At 37.0% G+C, this 24,153-nt stretch overlaps 1 long non-coding RNA gene across 1 annotated transcript; it reads left to right on the top strand.

Annotated features, from left to right (window-relative positions):
* Positions 1 to 1,710: 1,710 nt before the first annotated feature.
* On the top strand, positions 1,711 to 17,323 carry LOC118764456. Its single transcript, XR_005000266.1, has 3 exons — positions 1,711 to 1,723; positions 7,198 to 7,204; positions 17,226 to 17,323. It is a non-coding gene; the product is annotated as an uncharacterized LOC118764456 (long non-coding RNA).
* The last annotated feature ends 6,830 nt before the right edge of the window (positions 17,324 to 24,153 follow it).

The following is a 24,153-nucleotide window of genomic DNA, read 5'->3' as shown; positions in this document are numbered from 1 at the left end:
TCCACATCATTGATGTTGTTCAAGGAAAGAGCAAGTGTTGATACAGCTTGGCATCAATGTTATCACAGGAGCTGCAAGAACAAAGTTGAAGACATGGGCAGAATACCTATTTCTTTACTACCCACAAGGGGCTACACACAGAGGAGACAAACAAGGACAGAAAAACGGATTAAGTCGATTACATCGACCCCAGTGCGTAACTGGTACTTATTTAATCGACCCTGAAAGGATGAAAGGTAAAGTCGACCTCGGCGGAATTTGAACTCAGAACGTAGCGGCAGACGAAATACCGCTAAGCATTTTGCCCGGCGTTGCCCAGCTCCCTGAGGTATTTCAATATTGTCTGTTTTGTACATTGGTTTCTTTTTTCAGCTCAGAAGTGTGAAAAGCAAAGCTGGCCTCAGTGAGATTTGACCATGGAACATAAAGTATTTTGACTAACACTCTAAAGATTTTGCCAGCTACTTCACAACAACTACAACAGCTACAATTACAACAACAATGGCTGCAAAAGCATAAACAACAACATCAGCTGTTACTACTACTACTACTAATACTACAGAAACACAATAATTGCAATAACACCTTTGCAGCTGCAAATTTTCTCGTTAGAGTTAAATATTTAGTTTCCTCATTCCTTCCCCTCACTCTCTCCATTCTAAATTAGTCTTTTTCTTCTCTCCCTCTCTTCTCCTCCTTCTTCTTCTTCTTCTTCTTCTTCTTTCTATACCATTCTCTCTATCCTTCTCTCTCTTTATCTCCCCACCAAGAGTCTATACCTCACTATGACGTCAAGCATTATCCTGGCCATGTTTAGTTGAAGATAAATCTCATTTCTTGCTATTTTTTCTCAAGGGATTTTGAGCCATCACCACCACCATTATCGTCATTGTCACCATCATCATCATCATCATCATCGTCAACATAAACATGATCATTATCATCATCACCACTTTATCATCATCATCAGCAGCAGCAGCAGCAGCGCCACCACCATTGCCACTGTCACTACCACCAATAACAATGGTATCTTCTTTTCCTTCTTCTTCTTCTATCAGGTCATACCATAAGTTCTGTCCGATTTTACCTTTTTTTAAATTGAATGAAATTTAATAGTATTTTAGAATGTCTAATGGAATTAAAAATCATTTTTATGCATTTGTGTACATTTAAACTAATTAAATATTATTTTCAGAATAACAGAATTAAAATTTCTTTGATTAAAACCCTTTCTAACATGGAAATATCCAAAGAGCATTTAAGGCACTCATAAGTTTTATGAGTACAAAAAAAGGAAACTCTGCAGCCAAAGCAACTCAAAACATACACTCAGTTTATGGTAAAGAATGCTTGAATGAAAGAACTTGCAGAAGATGGTTTGCATAATTCAGATGTGGAGATTTCAGCCTTGAAGATGAAGATCAAGCAGGATGTCCAGTTGAGTTTGATGATAAACTCCTTGAGGCATTACTTGGAGAAAATTCCTGCATTATCAGTTGAAGAATTGGCAATAAAGCTTAGTTCAAACCATACAACTGTTCATTGTCATCTTCAACAACTCGGAAAGGTTCCTAAACTCGGAAAATGGGTGTCTTATGAATTGTTCGAAAGCAACCACAAATGCTGAGTTGACATCTGCTCTTCTCTCCATTCTTGTGAACTCATTTCACCCTTTTTGGATAGATTTGTGACTGGTGACAAAAAATGGATCTTCTATCGAAATGTTAAATGTCGTAAACAGTGGTTTGGTAAAAGGGAAAAAGCTCAACCACAACCGAGAAGGGAACTTCATGGAAAAAAGGTTCTTCTCTCTATCTGGTGGATTGCAAAGGAGTAATTCACTTTGAATTGTTACCACCTAATGCAACAATTAATGCTCAAGTCTACTGTCAGCAATTAGAGCGTTTGAACCAAGCTTTGAAGAAAAAGACCCACTTTAGTGAATCGAAAAGGAGTAATGTTTCATCAGGACAATGCATGACCCCCCACACTGCAAAGATCACATCACAGAGATCGAAGAGCTTGGTTGGGAAAAAATTCCTTATCCACCTTTTTCTCCTGACCTTGCTCCTTCAGACTACCATTTGTTTCGTAGTTTACAGAATCATTTGGGGAACATAACTTTCGCAAGCCAGGAGGAGGTCAAAACTGACATTTCAGAGTTCTTTGCTTTGAAACCAAAAGAGTTTTACATTGATAGGATTAAAAAGCTTGTAAATAGATGGAAGGAAGTCATAGATAATCAGGGAAAGTACATTGATGATTAAATTTCAATTAAATATAACATTTGATCACTTGTTTTCTTTATTTAAAATTTGGACAGAAATTATGGGATGACCTGATATATTTATAAGAGAGAGATTCTGTTCATTTGAGTGTGTGTTTGTCCCATAAAGTGCAAGTAAATGGTTCAAGGGAGGCAACACTAATTGTGCACAAACCTATGTGTTGAGGCAAATATTCTCACTGGTTGTGGTAAACGTGACACCGTCTTCGTTCCTCACATACCATCTAATGTCCCATTGGAACAAGGCCAGCAATTTTGGGGGAGAGAAAGCTAGTCAATTATATCAACTCCAGTGTTTGATGGTACTTATTTTATTGACTCCAAAAAGATGTAAGGCAAAGCCAATATTTGCAGCATTTGAACTCAGAATGTAAGGACGGACGAAATGCCACTAATCATTTTGTCTGGCGTACTAATGATTCTGCCAGCTAACCATCTTAAGGAGGAGGAGGAGTAATCCTTTCTTCATAGCTCACAAGGTCCCATACATACAGTATCAAGTATGTTAGACCAAATGGGCTGCAAAACATGTAAGGATAAACATATAGTAAGGGCACTAAAACAGTTGAAAAGCTCCATATAACGAAGAACAAAAAAAGGCAATTCATACCCACACAGGAGTAGGAAGCTGTCATATTAGGTATCACCACCTTATGATCTTTACCACTCTTTTCCTTAAATCCAATCACTTCCTTAAATCAGGTCTTCCAAAATTACCCTTGAACATTTTTAGCTTTAGTCAAGTCATGAACTGTCTCACATCATATGTGCAGTGATTCCTTGACTGTTGAAGAATCACTGATGTACTATTAACAATCTATATATTTTTTACCTATGGACCCCTTTGATTCCTATTTTACTCGGATGGATCTTCCTAGGCATTCAATGTTTTAAAAAGTCCTTCTATATTTTTATAATCAAATATTATTAGGAATTGTATCAAAGAATTGTTAAAATATTTTGTGTATTGTAGAGGCATAACCTAAGTTATTGCAGATAAATTTTAACAACAGAATCTTATATTGACCTCCAAGGGCCATATGGACCCTGGTTGAGAATCACTGCTCTAGAGGTACCATTTTGTGTTAATCCTTCATCTCTTCAAATAGTTTAGCATTTGTTGTTCTCTCTTTTAGGTTTAGCATCAAATCAGGTTGGTTATAGTTGCTATAAAGTTTAAGTATTCCAAAAGTACGTCATATTTGTAATTAGTTTGTTCCATTTTTTTTTTTAATTAACTCCTTTCTTGTTTCTCTTTTGCTCTTTTCTTGCTCTCCCCTGTGGTTTTCCCAGCTTGTTCCCAAACTTTGTTGCTTCAAGCTGATAGGATACAAGTGGCACAGAAAATGAGATGAGAGGAAATTTAATTTGTCACTGTTTTTGCTCTGGTTATCTCTGGCGATGCTGTGAGAGCAGCAGCAGTCATGGTTGTCACCACAAAGGCTTGTTGTTATCACCACATCTGCTGCTGTGATACCCTCTTTTGTTACTTCTCATTTTATGAACAGAAAGCCCTCAAGTTGACTTCGCTACCACATATGTAATGACTGGATGGTGTGCTCTATGTCTCCAGACAGATTAACACCCCACTCCATTCAGGATACAGCTCTGGAATAACTAATTGATTTTCCAGAGCCATCAGATCCTGGATAGCCATTAAGACTCTACCCAACTGAATGTTCCTTTAGGTTACAACCTGCTCATATCAAGCTGCAAAGGTAATTATGAATCAAGAGGCAATGTCTGCATGAGAGTCTCAGCTTGTCACTTTAGTGTTTCTTCTGCCTATGTACTGCAGCACTGTCTTGTTAGTAGGTGTTTAGAGCAAGCACCTTGCTTATCCTTGCTCTTAAATAATACACACATGCTTCCATATTCCCTGATTCTGTTGAGAGAGCATACTTCTTGTAACACATCAGCCAGGGATCCCTCAACCTCCTCTTAAGAGGGTATATGGAAACCCTTCCTTTTTCCAAAGAACACTTTTCACCCTGCTTCTCTCTCTCTTTCTCTGGCTAATTAGTCAAATAAAGAACCACTGTTTTTTGTGACATGCTTAATCGACATTTGTTCAGGAGAGAGAACTAACCATAGTAAAAAATAAATAAATGCAGGCTCATGGGCCCGGTTTCTTGGTTTCAATGGTGTATGTGTTCTCCAGCTGGATGGGACGCCAGTCCATCGCAGCGTTACTCATTTTTGCCAGCTGAGTGGACTGGAGCAACATGAAACAAAGTGTTTTGCTCAAGAACACATGTCGCCCGATCCAGAAATCGAAACCACAATCTTATGACCATGATGCTGACACCCTAACCACTAAGCCAGGCACCTCCACATACTAACGATGGTAGTAAGAACAATTTGGGATGTGTGGAGTTACCTGACTGGCACCAAATAACTATCCTCTTTATTAATATCAACAGTGAACTGCTTTATTTAGCAGAGACCCATAACCTTTCTCTAGCCATTGTGTGTGGTCCCATAGTTCAGTGTTTAGCCATAACCACCAGTGAGATTTGAATTCCTCAGCAAAATTTGAACTCAGGACACAAGAGCCAGAACAATACCACAAGGCACACTATTATTTGGTACTCCAACAATTCTGCCAATCCATTTTTGCTGGAGTGGCACTTTATTTACCAAGCCCAAAAGAATGAAAGACAAAGTTGATCTTATTAGGATTTGAACTCAGATTATCTAAAAGTGCAGTGCACTGTAACAAATACCACAATGCACTATATCTCATTCAACACTAATGACTCTGTCAATTCATTGTCCTTTAAGAGGCTTTTATGCTCTTGTTTTGCACATCTGTCCACCCCCAATGCTAGATCTAACCCCACCCACACTATTTGTATCTGGTACTTGTAATGTCTCCTCATCTATTCCCCTTGAACATCATCCTCATTAACATCATCATTGTCATCTTCATCATCATCATAATCACCATTGTTGTTGTTGTTGTTGTTGCTGTTTTTGTTATTGATGTAGATCTTGCTGTTGCCATTGACGGTGATGGTGGGGCTGGTGCTGGTAGTGGTGACAGTTTGATAAAGAAATCCAAGATAAAACAAAAGGTTGTTTCTCTTGATGGTAGCAATAAGTGATGCATTGACATTTAAACAGGCAATTATTAAGAGTTAGAAGGATTGAAATAACAGAGAGAGAGGGAGGGGATAGGGGGGGGGGAGAGATACTATTTAGAGAGTACGAGTGAAAGAGAGGGAGAAATGGAGAAAGAAAGTGTCAGGCATCAGCTGTTGAGAATGATATAGGAAGAGAGATTCAGGGATATATACAGAAGTATTAACAGAGAGACAGACAGACAGACAGACAGACAGACAGACAGGCAGGCAGACAGACAGACAGATAGATAGATAGATAGATAGACAGAGAGATAGAGGGATAAATAGATAGATAGATAGATAGATAGATAGATAGATAGATAGACAGACAGACAGACAGACAGATAGATAGATAGATAGATAGATAGATAGATAGATAGATAGATAGATAGATAGATAGATGGAGAGATAGATAGATAGATAGATAGATAGATAGATAGACTTGGAAATGGATGCATGGCGTTCAATCATATAATAATATAAATAAAATATATATATATGTACATATATATATATATATATATAATATATATATATATATATATATAATATATATATATATTATATATATATATATATCTATGTATGTATGTATGTACGTATATATATATATATATATATATATATATATATTCTATATATATATTATTTATATACATTATTTATACTATTAGATAGATAGATAGATAGGTAGATAGGTAGATAGAGAGGGAGACAGAAAGAGAGACAAAGAGAAGCTGTTGATCATATAATTGGTAAATCTGAGAGTATTTTTATGTATATTTACCACGTTATCTATACAACACATGTGCAGGATTAGCCAGATAAAATTAATGGGTCTATTTATTTACACACACATAAATATACACTTAAGGAAGTGCCCCAGCATGGCCACAGTCAAATGACTGAAACGTGTAAAATAGTAAAAGAATATATATTAGGTTAGCAACTAAGTTCCTGCTGTTTATTTTTAATTAAAATTTTTTAAAAGGTTTAATAAAAAAAATAACAACTAATTAATTAATAATGTATTCACCCTTATTGCTTACAACTTCTTCTCAACGTTCAACAAGATTTTCAATACTTCGTTAGTAGAAATCACCCGATTTTGACTCGAAAAATTTATCCAACCAAGCTCTCAATTCTGCTTCAGTATTGAACGAAACTCCATGCATAGCATTTGAAAGAGATTGAAGGAGGTGGAAATCCATTGGTGCCAAATCAGGAGTGTATGGCAGTTGTGGCAGCATTTCCCAGCCATACGTTTGAATGGCTTCCTTGGTCATATTGGTGATATGACAGCAGGAATTTTCGTGCAGCAGAACACCATGCTGACGATTAGGTCTTTTCTCTTGAATAGCCATGTTGAGTCATTCAATCTGTTGAACATAGAGTTCCGCGTTGACCGTTTGGTTCCATTCAATCAATTTGTAATGGATAATCCTATCCCAGTCCCACCATAAGCACAACATCGTTTTATGCAGATGAAGATCTTGTTTCACGTGCGGTGTACTTGTTTACTGGGGCTAAGCCATTCCTTACACTGCTTCATATTGATGTACGGGTACCATTTTTCATCACCAGTAACGAATCAGTAAAGAAATCACTGCTTGTGTCAATGTGTTGAGCGGTAACGTGAAAGCAAACCAGCGGAGATTGTGGCTTGTTGATTTTTGTTGTTATCACTTAAACATGCGGAACTCATGCTCCATACTTCTGAACCTTTCCCATCGAGTGAAGATGCTTCTCTATAGCAGTGTGGGAGCATTCCATTTTCTCTGCCAGTTCCCTTGTCATTTGACGAGAATTTTCGTGAAAAAGTTGGTTTAATCACTCTTCATCGAACTCAACTTTGAGGTCAAAATTTCCATTTTTGAACTTGGCATACCAATCACGAGTGGTTCTTTCAGAAAATGGCCCCCTCTCCATACATAGCACAAATGTTGCGAGCAGCTTTTACAGCCTTACAACCTTGATTAAAAGCAAAAAGAAGGAGATATCGAAAATGCTCGTTTTTCTTAACTTGACATTCCATTTTAATCATCTGAAAATAAACAAAAATCAGCTAAAATTAACTAGAAAAAAAAAAACAAAATAGATTCCAAAATGATTCAAATAGAATTATAGCAATCTCGGAAAAAATAGATTCCAAAATTTAAAAACACAATTAAATTCCAAAATTTACAAAAAAAAAAAAATCGGTGGGAGCTTAGTTGCTAACCCAATATAAAACCAACAATAAGTAGAGGGAGGAAAATAGTGCAAGAAAACATTCTGCATGATGTATATAAATATAGAGATCAGGAGAATCTTACTTGCTATATTAGATTTACAGAAGAAGCTAAAATAACAAACAAACAAATCTTTAATAAACTGCACATATCCCTGCAATTCAGAGGCAAAATTTTCTTCCAAGCAAGATTCAAATCTGGAGATAACTCCTAATCCAAATTTTGGGGTAGCATTAACAAAATGCAGTTTATTAGTGGATCTTGCCTTTGTAATCAAATGCTTGAAGTAATGTATGTGTTTCACTCTTGTTGAATCTCTTCAGCAAAGTATATTCACATATAGTCGGCTTGATTAAAATGCTGTGTGCAACTGCCTCTATTTATAATAGACAGGGTCACTGTGTCTGGTGCAGATGCTATCAACAGTATTTGAATTTTGATATCGTCGGTTTTTTAAATTTTTGTTTGTGATTTCTGTATATTGCCTGTGTGTTTATTTTGGCTTTGTGCTGAATATTGACCATTGTTTCAGTTTTTTAATCAATATCCCAGATCAGTACAAATAAAACTCTTAGCAATATAAAACTCCCATTTCTAGACATAAAAATTCATATAGAAAAAACCACAGATACATCACGTTCATTTACACAAAATATAGACATGCATATATTTTTTGTATAGAGACAATGAATGTCTAGACAGATATTTAATGTCAGTAGTAAAATCCATGTATAGAATAACATTCACACTTTCCTCCACAAACATCTATTACACAGAGTATATGAATTACAAAGCAGTAAATAAAAATATTTATGAAAATAAAATAATTACTAATCAACAACTGAATAATGCATGAATAATCCAATCCGTGGATTGGTTTAGTAATATTTGTGTTTAAGAATACACAAAATACATCAGAATGGAATGAATGCCAATTATAGATTAGATAAACACAATCAAAACTTCACAATAGTGCATAGAATGCATTATACTAAATGATAAATTAATTCTAATTATACATGCTGCTAAAATTTAAGGCATCCATAATAGTGCCAAAGCACAAGCACATCAATCCACAAACAACTTAGAAATGATTAATATGATTTACATATTCAGTTGCAAACATAAAAGCTGTAAACTTTTTCCAACTGTTATATTGGCCATACAAGTATGACTCTCTGCCTGGATCACAATACACTTACAACAAGAATCAATTACAATGAACTACACCACACTGCATGAAGCAAAAAAAAAATCTAGTTGGGAAAACAGTGGACAACACATCTATGCTCTACAGGATCCCCCTTAAAAGCTGACAATAAATTATAGAAGTTGTAGTGTTTTTTCTTTTCATTTTGTTGAGGTTTACTTCGTATCTCACCCTTTCGAAATGAAAAGAAAAAACAGGCAGCCCAGTGGTGGTGATAAAATGAAGGGTCGAGTGTGTAGGCTTTGCCAGCTGAAAGGTAACATCCACTAGCTCTGGAAATGCAGCCGAAAGAGAATGAAAGGCATCTCCAGAGGTGGCAACAAAAAACGTCGGGCAAGAATCGCACTGGTGGAACTTCTAGTTGGCGTGGAGAGCGACGTAGTACTGTCAAGAAGCCTCCCACGCCTGACATCTACCAATAGATTAAATCTGTCTTTTTGAATCTGCAACCCTACCGAGTGGACGTGACCAACCTTCTCTCAGAGAAAACCCTACATATAGAGAAGCTATCTTCTAAGCAGGAAGGGAGATGGTAATTTTGGCTCACACAAGTGAACATTTGCGAACAGTCTTGTGGACTTGGCTACCGGTTCGCCCTTAAGCAAAATATATATGTGCATATATATTTTGATTTGCGAAACCCGAAAAATAAAGTATTATTTATTGTTATTGAAGACAGTCGGATTTTTGGGTCTCCCTTCGACAATTGTATGTGACAAGGTAAGACAGACACCCCTCAAGTGTTCCTAAGACCTTCATCTTGTTATAAAGTAATACTAATGATGCAGCATAATGCTAAAATAAACATACAAACAACATACACTTGTCACAAACAAATATAAACATCTGACTGGTGATGAGTAAATCTAACAACATTAAAGACACTTTGCAACTATTATTCAGTGGATATGAATTACAAATCCCACCCAACAAAATAACATGACTCATATTGCACATAGTCTACACAGCAGAATACATTTGGATTTGTGCAGGAAATATGGGCTTGAAAGTTCCAATAAGTGGTATGAGCACCAAAAGTTGGTGCTCATACCACTTGTATGATCAGGTGAAACTTATATGGGATATGCCAATCTACACATAAGAAGCAGGAGCATAACCAACCAGGTAACACTCTCCTGTGGAAGGGGTTCAAAGAACAAACCTTCATTCACATAGCTATTCCTGCAGACCAAAATATTGTGAAGACAAAAGAATGAGAAGGTTGAAAAGTACTAAAACATAACATTGGAAGTGAAATGCATCCATAGAGCTTCTAAAGTGAGTGTCCTACCTATCATGATAAATGCACTTGGGACCATTTCAAAGAAAGTAATATTCATCATCATCATCATCGTTTAATGTCCGTTTTCCATGCTAGCATGGGTTGTACGGTTCAACTGGGGTCTGGGAAGCCAGGAGGCTGCGCCAGGCCCAGTCTGATCTGGCACTGTTTCTACAGCTGGATGCCCTTCCTAACGCCAACCACTCCGAGAGTGTAGTCCAGAAAAAAGCTGCAAATACCAATGAAGCTTGGTGTAGATTGGCATACAAGTGGTATGAGCACTAACTTATTGGAACTTTCTAGCCCATATTTCCTGCACAAATCCAAATGTATTCATACTACCGCTGGTGTTTTTTTAACTCCTTTTGGGCCAGTTTTGAGCATCCACAAATTATATGCCAAACTGTCTCAGATGTGTTTTCACGTAATCTACGCAAAGGTGATATTGCTGTCTTATCAATGCCACACTTGATTGAGTTGGTTCGTAATGCTTGTTCTTGAGCAGCAAGGCTCACTCCCTTTTCTCCTTCAAAATCCATTAACTACTACTACTACTACTACTACTACTACTACTACTACTACTACTACTACTACCACCACCACCAAAACCACCACCACCACCGCCGCCGCCACCACCACCACCACTACTGCTACTGCTGTTGCTGTTGTTCTTGTTGTCATTATCACTATCATCGTTGTGATTATCATATTCCTTGCATTCACAAAAAAGGATTTATCTGTGCACTTCTGTATGGATTCCTTAACTGACAAAACAGCAACAGTGACAACAACAACAACATGGTAATGAAAATGGCAACAGAGATAAATTTTCACACTTAAAGGTTTTCTTTGAAAATAATATTTATGAATATGTTAATGTCATGGAAGAGTAGAGAAGCCGTATCAAAGAACACCACAAAATAATCTAGAAAGAAGAGAAAGGAGAAAGTGAAAGGAAAAAAAGCAGTAAAACAAAAACAAAAAAAAAAGAGTGTCTTCAAAATAATGTTAAGTTACACTTTCAATAGATATAATGAAAAATTCTGAGATGGTTGAATTGAGGAAATATTCTTTGAGGAAAATGATGGTGAATTCCAGAAAAATAAAATTAATAAATAAATAAATTTTTAAAATGAGGGAGAAAGGGAAATTAAAATATACATGTGTGTGTGTGTGTCTCCAAGAATGTAAGCAAACTATAACTACACACACACACATACATACATACATACATTTATATATATATATATATATATATATATATATATATATATATTTGAGTAGTTGAATGAATTATCTTATTAAGGATAATTCGGTTGACCGATACCTGGGTAGCAATTTCACGTCAGAAACATATGTTGAGAATAAAGGAATTTTGTTAATTCAGCGTTCAACTCCATTCTTTCATTTATTTATATATATAAGAGACAATGGTGTCATTGAGACCCGAAGGTGTCAGGTAATGCTGAATAAGTGCTATAGACAGACCATAGTTAAGTTCCAGATTCGGTAATACTGCGAATTCAACATTGGTTCTATGTCAGCATGTGTATATAAGAATTTTTTGTGTAATAAGATAAAAAAAACCAAGGCTATCTATACAGCCTTGGTTTCTTTTATCTTATTACACAAGAAATTCTTATATACATATATATATATAATTAATAATATCAAGGGTAATAAGAAATATTAGAAATTTCTACTACCAGTGGCCTAGTGTGTAAAAATTTAGTCAATAGACTATATATTATTCATATAAATACAGTGTACATTTAAGATTAAGTTCAATAGTAATTACTAATGCCCTCTCTCAAAAATTAATTGTTTCATATCTAAATTAGAAACGTTTATATATTTGTTGTGCAAGATTTTTTATGTGAAGTCGTCTGTTGAAACAGATATTGTTATATTTCGGAACAGTCATTTTGCCAGTTTAGCCAATAAAAACACACACACTATATATTTGGTGTTACTTTGCTTCAGTGTTATTTATTTTTTACATTAATCTTAATCTTATTTCGGCCAGAGTTCTTTTGTCACACTCCTGTGGCCTTTGTTTTCTTCTTTCTTATTTGTCTCTCCTTACTTACTAAGAAAGAAGGAAACAAAGGACCACTGATGCAGTCACAGGAGTGTGACAAAAGAACTCTGGCCGAAATAAGATTAAGATTAATGTAAAAAATAAATAACACTGAAGCAAAATAACACCAAATATATAGTGCGTGTGTTTTTATTGGCTAAACTGGCAAAATGACCATTCCTAAATACAACAATAAATTAGAAACCTTCATCGTAATCATCATTTAATATCCGATTCTCCATGCTGGCATGAGTTGGACAGTTTGACAGAAGTTGGCCAGCTGTTTTGACATGGGTTCTACAACTGGATGCCCTTCCTAACACCAACCACTTTATAGAGTGTACTGCATGCTTCTATATGGCACTGGTATGGGTGCTTTTAAATGATACTGGCACAAGTGCTTTTATGTGACACCAACACAGGCACATTAAGTGACATTGACAGGCTTTTTTACATGGCACCAGCATGGATGCTTATTCGTGGCATCAGCACGGGCACTTTTACTTAGCACCAGCATGGGAGCTTTTATGCGACACCAGCATGGGAGCTTTCATATGGCACAGGTAAAGGGACTTTTATGTAGTATAGGCATGGGCACCTTTACATGGTGCCAGCAAGGATGTTTTTACGTGATACCAGCACAGGTACTTTTAAGATAGTTAAATGGTAGTATTTATTTTTGTTTCTTTAAGCTAGAATTCAAATAATAATAATAATAATAATAATAATAATTTACCCCAGTGTCACTTTGATGGCATGCATGGCTCTCTCACTCAATAATAATAATAATAATAATAATAATAATAATAATAATAATAATAATGAAATTATTGTATACAATGCTCAGGTGCACCACAACTTGTCAGACAGTGCATATAAAGCACATGCAGTAATGTACAAATGTCTGGGAAGCGAACAATGTATGAGTCAGATACATGCTTGTGTGTGTATGGAGGGGAGAAAATCAGGTGTAGCGTTGGTGAATCTCAGAAAGCATGGAAGTTTTGAAGGATGCAGTGCTCCGACAACTAACAACTGATGCCGGCAGTTTGTTCCATGCTTCAGCAACTCTCAGTGTGAAAAAATGTTTCCTAAAATCATGGGAGCTGTGCTGTTTTCTGACTTTGTAAATATGTCCATGGGTGTTAGACGGGTGGAGTTTGAAAAAGTGCTCAGAGTTATTGTTTGAAAGATGGTTAATAATTTTATGGGTGTCTGCCAAGTCAGCTGCCAGACGTCGGAGTTTCAATGTGTCCATGCCCAGGGAAGTAAGGCGTTCAGAATATGGCAAATGCCTGATGGAGGGTATTCTTTTGGTTGCACGTCACTGAACGGCTTCCAGACGATTGAAATAATACTTCTGCTTCTAGTTGTCAGGTTTGGGGTGGAGGAATCAACCTTTAAAGTTTCCTCCTTCCAGGAGCTGATAAATATATCTCAGAAACACTAATTGGAAATTCACTATTTCAGCACAGAAAAAAATTTGATGGTGACAGCTAAAACCTGATTCATTTATTATAATTAACAGCTAACAGATTAACTGAGTGATTAAAATTTTAATGGATAATTTCAGACTAACAGAAAGATTTTTCTCAATCACTTCCGACATTCAGTAAGGAAATTTTCTGAAGCTGTCCATTAAAATAATATGCCATCCGATGCAGTACATGGTAGATGAAGGGTGGGAGTGGAGGTAATATTCTGTGTTGCCTGTCATCACCAACAACATCATCATAACCACGGTCATCATCATCAACATCATCGTCATCACCATTATTAGCAGTAATTACTTTACTGTCAATTTCATCATTACCCTCCTCCTTATAATCATTATCATTGTTGCTATTATTATCACCACAACCATCATCATCATCATCTCCACCACTGCCATCAGCACTGTTGTCATCATCATCATCATCATCATCATCAATGCCATCGTTTTCCCTACCACCTCTGCTGCTTTACATGCTTTTGCTTTTATCTTATCACCCACCTCATCATCATCATCATTGTTCGACCGTAGTCGAGACAATGGAATTTACCATGCTACGCCAGACTTCATGGTCCATCATAGCATTACGGAGGTCATGTTGCTGGATACCTGTATCCCTGGAGATTACATCAGGGTAGGAGAGTGTGTGCCCTCTGATATTGCGAGTAGATGGCTTCCAGAAGAGAAGAGTAGAAATTGTCTCGTTTTCAGCTCTACAACAATGTCCAGCAAACTGGACTCTCCTACCTTTCACAAGAGATGACACAGGTGGTAGTTTCCCATATATTTGCATTTTGGTTGGATGACGCTTCCACGAGAGATTTTGAGCTCTCATAAGGAGGCGAGTGTAGGTTCCATCCACCCGCCTCTCAAGCTTCTTTGATAACGTCCAGGTTTCTGAGCCATATAGTAGAATTGCCAACTATTGCCAATTACTCCCCAACCGATGGCTTCACCTCAGACAGCCTTGCCTTTTACTATCACACACTAGTTTTTTTTACACTCATACACCTTACCTTTGACCACCTCTGCCACTGCCAACAACTCTCCTCCTGTCACTTCCCCACGCACTCCTGTACTCTATCCATCATACTGCTGTTCTTTCTACTTTCCTGCCAATTCTGGTACTTCTGATCCTTGTTCTCTCTCTCTCTCTCTCTCTCTCTCTCTCTCTCTCTCACTCTCTCTCCCCAATTCCCCTCCTTGATTACCTGAGCAAGTTTCATACCCATATTCTCTGCATCTACATTTACACCCCTATCCCCACCTCACAAATACCCATTTCTGGTCTTTCTATCATCATTGGGCCCTCTCCTTTCCCCATTTCAGTCTGTACACTTTAGGTTAATGAATGCTCTAGAAATTTACATTTATTGTGTCCAAGACTCTCCATCTGCTGTTCACAGTACGTAGCCAACTGAATGAGCAGAGAAAGTGTAATACTATGAAGTTCCTCCTGATCTTGTCTCACTAAGGATTATTTGACTTCTCTAGCATTGGTACTACAGGTGAATGCATCCAGCACATTATAAAGTAATTGAATACTAGGAAAGATATTCAGTGCAGAAACCAAGCTGAATGACAGGTACCATCTTTAGAAGCTGTAGCTCCCAGTGGGAGGTGACTTGAATTATATGGTGGCTCAGACCATAATGAAGTGACTCCAATCCATGCCAGCATGGAAAAACGGGCATAAAACGATGATGATGATGATAATGATGATGATGATGATGATGATGCTCAGGAGGTGGAGGAGAAGAAGGTGGATATACTTGCTATAAATCTTGATCATAGATCATAACTCGAGAAGGTATTCAATACGTTCAGCACTATTTTTTGTCTTGAAAGTTGCTTGGAAACCTTGCTAGTGCTGGTGCCACATATAAGGCACCCAATGCACTCTGTGAAGTGGTGGTTGGCATTGGGAAGAGCATCCAGCTGAAGGAAACATGCCAAAGGTGACAGTAGAACTTTGTGCAGTCCTCTGGCTGGCCACCTCCTGCCAAACTGTCCAACCTGCCAGCATGGAAAACAGACATTAAGTGATGATGATGATGATGTGTATATATATATATATGCATCGATTTGTTCTGGGAATTTCCAGTTTTGATGGTTCTCGACTCTAAAAGTTTTTTACATAGTTCAATGCTTTTTTATGAACTTGCAGGCTACCACATAACTTCTGATAATCATGTACACTGAACATTTGGTCAGTAAACAAAACATCTTCCCAGGTGTAAGAGATGAATCAACAAACATTGAAAAGCAAAACTCTTTTTTCTCATAGAAGAATAAATGCCAAAATGCTAGTATTGCTCATGAATTCCATCTTGCATTACTTAAGTTGAATATTTTTTAAAACCTTACAGTAGGAAATTTGCAGGTTTCTTCAAAGAAATGAAAAACTCTGGTCAAACGAAATAGAAATTTCATGCCATCTCACCATCCTGCTGATTCAGTAATCTTTTTTTTTTTCACCATTGTTAAATTAACCTGGAGTTTCTCATAATTACTTAGAACCTCTGGAATGGATGTATATTCAATATTAAGAGATGATTTTTTTTTCTCCAAGTTCATTATCCATTACAACATGAAGAACTCTATCAAGGATATGATGCTGACAACCTATAAATTACAATTCTTTCAAACCCTTTGAGCAAACAGTTTTTGCAACTGAATAACAATGCCATTTCTTTTCCCAGTGTTCACACTCATATCAGCGACAATCATCTTTATACAATTCCATAAATTGTATTCATCTAAAACAACTGTTATTCCTTTCACAACAGTATCAGCTTTTCCCTTTGGTAATTGGAGTGCATCTAACTTAACTCTTCATTAACTGTTCATTCTTTAAAACTAGCACTTGGTATTCTTGGTCATCAATACATTTACCATCAAAATGCAATGACCAGTTTTTTTAAATGTAGTGTTTTCTTCACTTCCTTTTTTAATGTAAGAGTTTCTTTGGTAGTCGATCTGTAAATACCAGATTGGAAGGGAGTCTCAGCATTGATTCCATCTTGAGAAAATTGTCAATAAACTGTTACTGCTTTTTGGGTTGATAGCTTGGAAGATATTACTAACTTGGTTGCAGTTCCAGTTTTGCTATACTTCCTCCTTATTTTTGTGGATTCTTCATTTGATTTTTAGGACTCTTGATATTCACTTTCAGTCTCTGCTTCAGATGTTCACGATGACACTGGAGTTGCTCTGGTTGAAGTTGGCATTAAGGACACTTTTCTTCTTTTTGATGTATGGATAGTTTTGGAACTAGCTGCCTTTCCAGTTCCATACCCAACCTGTACCTTGCTTTCAATTTAAAGATAATATAAACTTCTATCCTCACTGCACAGCCATTCACCATTTCCCTTTGTGATGTCAAAAATTCCTTTCAATGAATCGTATTTTACCCAGTTTTACACATTTATCGTAGGTATTCAGCACTTTTTCTACTTTTGCTTGTACATTTTGAATTGATAAATATGAGAAATTTAATTTCTTTTGCCATAAAAAAGTGTTCTTCCTCTCCTTCCTTTGATGGTACCTTCAAGGAACAGGTAGTGACTGACAATTTGAAGTTTCATTGGTATCCTGCAGTTGTTTTCCAAAGAATGCTCTTCCAGAGGAACAGGTCTTCTTTACCTATGTGAGTCTTGAAACTGCATGAGATTCTTTGTCCAGATTTTTTTACTTCTTTGAGTGAGACCAACACTTCTCTTATGAGACATTATTTTAGATACCCTAGTTGGATAAGCCTACTATTCTGAAACACAGTTAATATAGTCAGCAAGCTTATGGCAATGAGGCAATGGGTCGCATGCAATGTTTTGAGTTGCACAGGTGCTTCAAAAGCAGAACATCCCTGGAAGATGACGAGCGATGTGGAAGACCCGCCACGAGCATCACCCACCAGAAATGTGGAGAAAATTCATCAGCTTTTATGCATGAGGATCATTGGGGGACAATCAACGATGTTTTGAAGCATTTGAAGGAGGACATTTGGCGAAAGCGACCGGATCTGTGGAGCGCAAAGAATTGAATTCTTCACAACATCAATTCACCCTGTCATCAAGCTTTCCTCATTCATGAGTTTCTCGTTAAAAACAAGATGGTATTGCTTTTGCACCTGCCTTATTCACCAGATTTAGCACCTGCACACTTCCACCTCTTCTCCAAGATGAAAATGCAGCTTAGAGATCACCGTTTTAACACCATTGTCGAGATCTGGAGTGAATTGCAGAAAGTCCTTGACTTGCTTGCAGAAAACAACATCCAGGCTGGAATCCAAAAGTGGCAGGAATGTTAAGACAGGTGTATGGCTGCACAAGGTGATTATTTCAAAGGTGATGATGTTAAAACTGAGGTAAATAAGTTATCTTTTATTAAACATAGCTAGTCTGGGAACCTTTTGATACCACTGCATATATAATAGCTTTAATAGTAGATCACAGCATACATTTCTGCACCACACATCAGCTTCAAGTGGCTGATTTTATATTCATATTCCATTGTATTCTTTATAATTACTATATACTCTTTTACTCTTTTACTTGTTTCAGTCATTTGACTGCGGCCATGCTGGAGCACCGCCTTTAGTCGAGCAAATCGACCCCAGGACTTATTCCTTTGTAAGCCCAGTACTTATTCTATCGGTCTCTTTTGCCAAACTGATAAGTTATGGGGACGTAAACACACCAGCAATGCTAGGGGGGCAAACACAGACACACAAACACACACACACATACATACATATACATATATATACACATATACGACGGGCTTCTTTCAGTTTCTGTCTACGAATTCCACTCACAAGGCATTGGTCAGCCCGAGGCTATAGCAGAAGACACTTGCCCAAGATGCCACGCAGTGGGACTGAACCAGGAACCATGTGGTTGGTTAGCAAGCTACTTACCACACAGCTACTCCTGCGCCTATATAGTTGAATATTTTTCCAGCAACCATCATGTTTGGGTGGTTCATCAAGTGGAATATGATTAAGCACAAAGCTTTATTGTATTCCACTCAATGAAGCAAAGTGCCTACACGTGGCTGTTGCTGAAAAAATATTCAACTATGTAGTAATTCTGAAGAATAATCTTGTATGATGGTATATGAATATAAAATCAGTAACTTAAATCTGGTGTGCAGTGCAGAAACAAATGTGATCTTCTATTAATGTCTGATATCAGCCTCATGTTATATTATTCTTATATTGTTCTTATATTAATTTTATGTATAGAGGAGTTTCACATATGTACCCTACCCTATGAAATATCCTACTGTAGAATCACGTGTGGTAGCCAGATTACAACATAGGAGCTCTTAAATGCACATTACAAGGCTTTTATCCAAATCATACTAAATATATATATATGTATGAATATTTTAATTCTTTATTGCCCACAAGGGGCTAAACACAGAGGGGACAAACAAGGACAGACAAAGGGACTAAATTGATTACATCGACCCCAGTGCATAACTGGTACTTATTTAATCGACCCCGAAAGGATGAAAGGCAAAGTCGACCTCGGCAGAATTTGAACTCACAATGTAACAGCAGACGAAATACTGCTAAGCATTTCGCCTGACATGCTAATGATTCTGCCAGCCCGCCGCCTTTATGTATATGTATGTATATATGTATGTATTATTACTTGCATTCATACATACACGCATCCTTGTATGTATATGGTACAACTCTAATCACAAGATGGTGCTCTACCACTGGACATATGTTTACTATAGAACATTTATCTATCAAAGAACACTGGTTTGTGATGTTAGTCTATCATATACTGATACTTCCTTCCCAAGATACTAAGAACATCATAAGAACGCTTTAATGGTGCAAATTCTAATTAACAAGTTAGTCATAGAGATTATCTTCAATGGGCTGATGGCAAATAAAGTATGGACATTACTAAAACAATAACAACATCAACAATTGTAGCAGTAATCATAACAAAGTCAACAAATAGCAACTTCAATACAATGACCATAATAACAACTACATCAACAACAGCAAAAAATAACAAAACAAAAATTTTAAATATTGTTAAAAAAAAAACGACAAACACTATTTAATGAAAAAAAACTTAGCAGCAAAAAATATGATCTAGAATTTCTTGATTCCAGTAATATTTAAAGAATCAATAATGAATGCTGGTTGGCTTGTTGGTTGGTTGGCTTGTTGGTTGGTTGGTCGGTCGGGGCAGTAGGGGGATGGGGGGAATGGCAGTGGATGGAATAGAAGAGAGAATGGTATCGATGGAAAGAGGCTTGTAGAGGAGCCGGGGCGGGGTGGGGGGGAATATAAAATAAATGAATAAATGAATTAATAAATGAATAAGCCCACTGACTTGCTGGCTTGGCTGTGACTGGCTGGCACCAAGTTAATAACCAAAGCAGAGAATAGTAAAAATCTTAGACGTTTTTTTTATTACCCTCACCTCTCACACCCACACCATGTAGAAAATCTCAGAGTTTCAATACAAGTGTAACATAGTTTCTGCACTGATTTCAACTGCATTTATTGATTGTTGCTGTTGTTATTGTTGTTGTTGTTGTTGTTGTTGTTGTTGTTGTTTCTGTTTAGTCAAATGTTAGCTTTGATTGAACACACCAGTGATCGACAGCATTTGAAAGCCAACACTAGAGACATGGGATGATCATGGTTGGAATGCTTTAAATCATATGGATATTGATCAGATTAGACCTGACCTTGAGGGAGTCCCTTCACACACACACACACACACATATATATATATATATATATTTATATTTTTCTGTGAGACTGTGGCCATGCTGAGGTACCACCTTGAAGAATTCTTAGTTGAATGAGTCAACTCTAGTACAATTTTTAAAGCCTGGTACTTATTCTATTGGTCTCTTTGCTAAAACTAAGTTACAGGGACATAAACACACCAACACCGGTTGTCAAGCAGTGGTGGGGAATAAACACACACACACACACACATATATGCATATGATGAGCTTCTCTTCAGTTTCCATCAACCAAATCCACCATAAGGCTTTGGTTGGCCCTAGGCTATAGTAGAAAACACTTGCCTTAGGTGCCACTTAGTGGGACTGAACCCAGAATCATGTGGTTGGGAAGCAAGCTTCTTACCACACAGCCATGCCTGTATATATGTATATATTTTTTAACCCAGAAGGCTGGTGAATTGGCAGAATCATTAGGGCATTGGAAAAGTTGCTTTGCAGTATTTGCTCTGACTCTTTACATTCTGAGTTCAAATCCTACCAATGTCAACTTCACCTTTCATCTCTCAGTCAAGTACTGAGGGCTGATGGTATCAACTAATGCCATTCCTCTCAGAATTGTTAGCCTTGTGCTTAGACTAGGAACAATTATATTGATCCCAGAAGAAGAGGGGAAAAAAGTCAACTTTGGCAATATTTGAACTCAGAACATGAACAGACAATGAAAATACAGTAAGTTTTTATCATTGCTGCACCTTATGTCAGCTCTGATTCTGCAAATACTGATGAGCAAAGGCATTCCAACAATGACCACACTGTCTTTTTGTATATCAGAGCCTATATTGCCTAATGTTTCCTCTGGTATAATTTGAGAGAGAATTGGATGTTATTTCTAGCTGGTCAAGAGATTATGTTGAGCACTCACACTATGATTTTACTAGGAATTCTAATGATTTTACAGTCCTATTCTGGGTAACTGTGATTTTTAGTTTTGGCATAAGCAAAACACTTTTGGAAACAGAGTATTCAATTAAACTGGTCCCAGATTTTGCTCCCTTCCAAACATTTTGCCAACAAATTTCTTTGTAATTATAATCTACAGTTTGAAAGGTATCTGTGTAAATTTCATCAAAAATTACCTATTTTCCAGAAAGTTATGAGGGGGGAAATGTCTGGTTCTGTGAATTTTCCAAAACTCCTCTCCCCAACCCCTCAGAAAATTTTTTCCAACAAATCTTTACATACATTCAATCTACAAGGTATAAGCGATTATTTGGTGAAAGTTTCATTAAAAAGTATCCATTTTTTCCTGGAAATTATGAGGCAACAAATTCAGTGGGGTATGAAACTGTAGTTATGCCTTTTTCCAATACATGTTAACATTAACAGATTAACATTAGCTTCCGTTACATTTTCAAAGAACTAACGCATTAACAATTAACGAAGTTAACTTTTTGATTAACAGTGCCCACCTCTGTATGAATGTATGTATGTATGCATGTATGCATGTATATATGTATGTATGTATGTATGTATGTATGTAGTATGTATGTATGTATGTATGTATGTATGTATAGGCGCAGGAGTGGCTGTGTGGTAAGTAGCTTACTAACCAACCAGGTTCAGTCCCACTGCGTGGTACCTTGGGCAAGTGTCTTCTGGTGTGTTTATGTCCCCGTCACTTAGCGGTTCAGCAAAGGAGACCGATAGAATAAGTACTGGGCTTACAAAGAATAAGTCCCAGGGTCGAGTTGCTCAATTAAAGGCGGTGCACCAGCATGGCCACAGTCAAATGACTGAAACAAGTAAAAGAGTAAAAGAGTATGTATGTATGTGTATGTATGTATGTATGTATGTATCTGTATAATTATGCCTGTGTCTCCTTGCATTTACATTGTGAGATAGTTGTGTTGCTGTAAAACAAGCAGTATCATTGATTTCAAATATTCTGGAAAAATATGTCCGGCCATGGGAAAATATTACCTTGCTTGGAAACAGGGGAAGGTTGGTGGCAGAAAAGGCATCCAACCACAGAAAGTCTGCCCCAGAAAAAGTCTGTCTAATCCATGCAAGCAAGTGAAAGTGAATGTTAAAATGATGATGAGAATGATGATGATGATGGGGTATTCAAACAATTTCCTAAAGATTCATTTAATGATTCCATACCAACCTGCCCCAAACTGCCCTTGGTTCTATGATGCAAACTTCCTTTTTTTAGATGATCTAAATTAAAAGCTTCCATCAAAATTCCATGTTAATTTAAGTTTCAGACACCAGCTTAGTAACAACAAAACAATCTTTGTAAATACTTTATTATTTTCAAAATTAATTCAAACAACAGCAATGTTTGCAACAGAAATTTGGTAAGGAAAAAGTTAAATGATTAACTTTGTATTTTAATGAGAAATTTGTTTCTGCTTTGCTTTGGGATGTTAAACAGAATTGATAGCAATTCTTTGGTGGTTTTTGAAGACTATTAATCATATGTCAAATATGTTAATGTTTCATGATTAGATTTAGATTGGACTGAAGGGACAGCAATTCTTTGGTGGTTTTCAAGACTATTGATCATAAGTCAATTATGTGAATAGATGCTGGTTAAATTTAATGTTGAAGAAAACCATTTATATTGTAAATGGTAGCAAGCAGTGATGCAATGTGCAATGTGTGATTCTTCAGATAAGGATATTTTTTAATATCTATATGAGATACTCTCTTTTTACTCCTTTACTCTTTTACTTGTTTCAGTCATTTGACTGCGGCCATGCTGGAGCACCGCCTTTAATCGAGCAGCTCGACCCCGGGACTTATTCTTTGTAAGCCCAGTACTTATTCTATCGGTCTCTTTTGCCGAGCCGCAAAGTGATGGAGACATAAACACACCAGCATCGGTTGTCAAGCAATGCTAGGGGGACAAATACAAACATACATGCACACATATATATACATATATATACATATATATGACGGGCTTCATTCAGTTTCTGTCTACCAAATCCACTCACAAGGCTTTGGTTGGCCCGAGGCTATAGTAGAAGACACTTGCCCAAGGTGCCACGCGGTAGGACTGAACCCGGAACCATGTGGTTGGTAAACAAGCTACTTACCACACTGCCACTCCTGCACCTGTTTAAAGATGCTACATACTTCCATCTTTCATCAAACATTTTCTCCAACAGACACCTCTTCTCCAGCCTCACTTTCCTATCCAAATGGAAAATGAAATACCTTTGTAAGGTAAGGCCAGAGATGAAGCTGGCTGCCTTTGCTCCTTTCATCCTTGTCTTCCACACCACCTCTTTTGCGATTGCTACTACAGTGAAAAAACAATTCTTATTTTCATTTGACAAAAATTCAGGTGGGTCAATATTTATAATTGACTCAGTCGACAGCTGTACACTTCCTGCACTGGACAACAGATGTCCTGCATAAGCCCACATCTCCAACACCTCCGGACACTGAACAATAGCGTGTGGGATGGTTTCCCTATGAGTTCTACTCTCGGCTGCTAATGCAAAACTTTTCATCTCTTCATTATTATTTTCTTTTTGTACACTCAGCATGTCAATTACTCTTTTCAACACAATATTTGACTTTTCTTTTGTGGTGCCAAACAGCAGACTTGGAAATTCTTCCTCTGTATCTGAAGGAGATCCTTCAGTGGCACTTGATACATCTTCAAACATATTTCCTTTTGGCTTATCACCACATGACATT

Source organism: Octopus sinensis, linkage group LG8, assembly GCF_006345805.1.
Source record: "Octopus sinensis linkage group LG8, ASM634580v1, whole genome shotgun sequence".
Taxonomy (NCBI): domain Eukaryota; kingdom Metazoa; phylum Mollusca; class Cephalopoda; order Octopoda; family Octopodidae; genus Octopus; species Octopus sinensis.
Note: the sequence above shows the minus strand (reverse complement) of the source record. Positions and strands in the feature narration are given on the sequence as shown.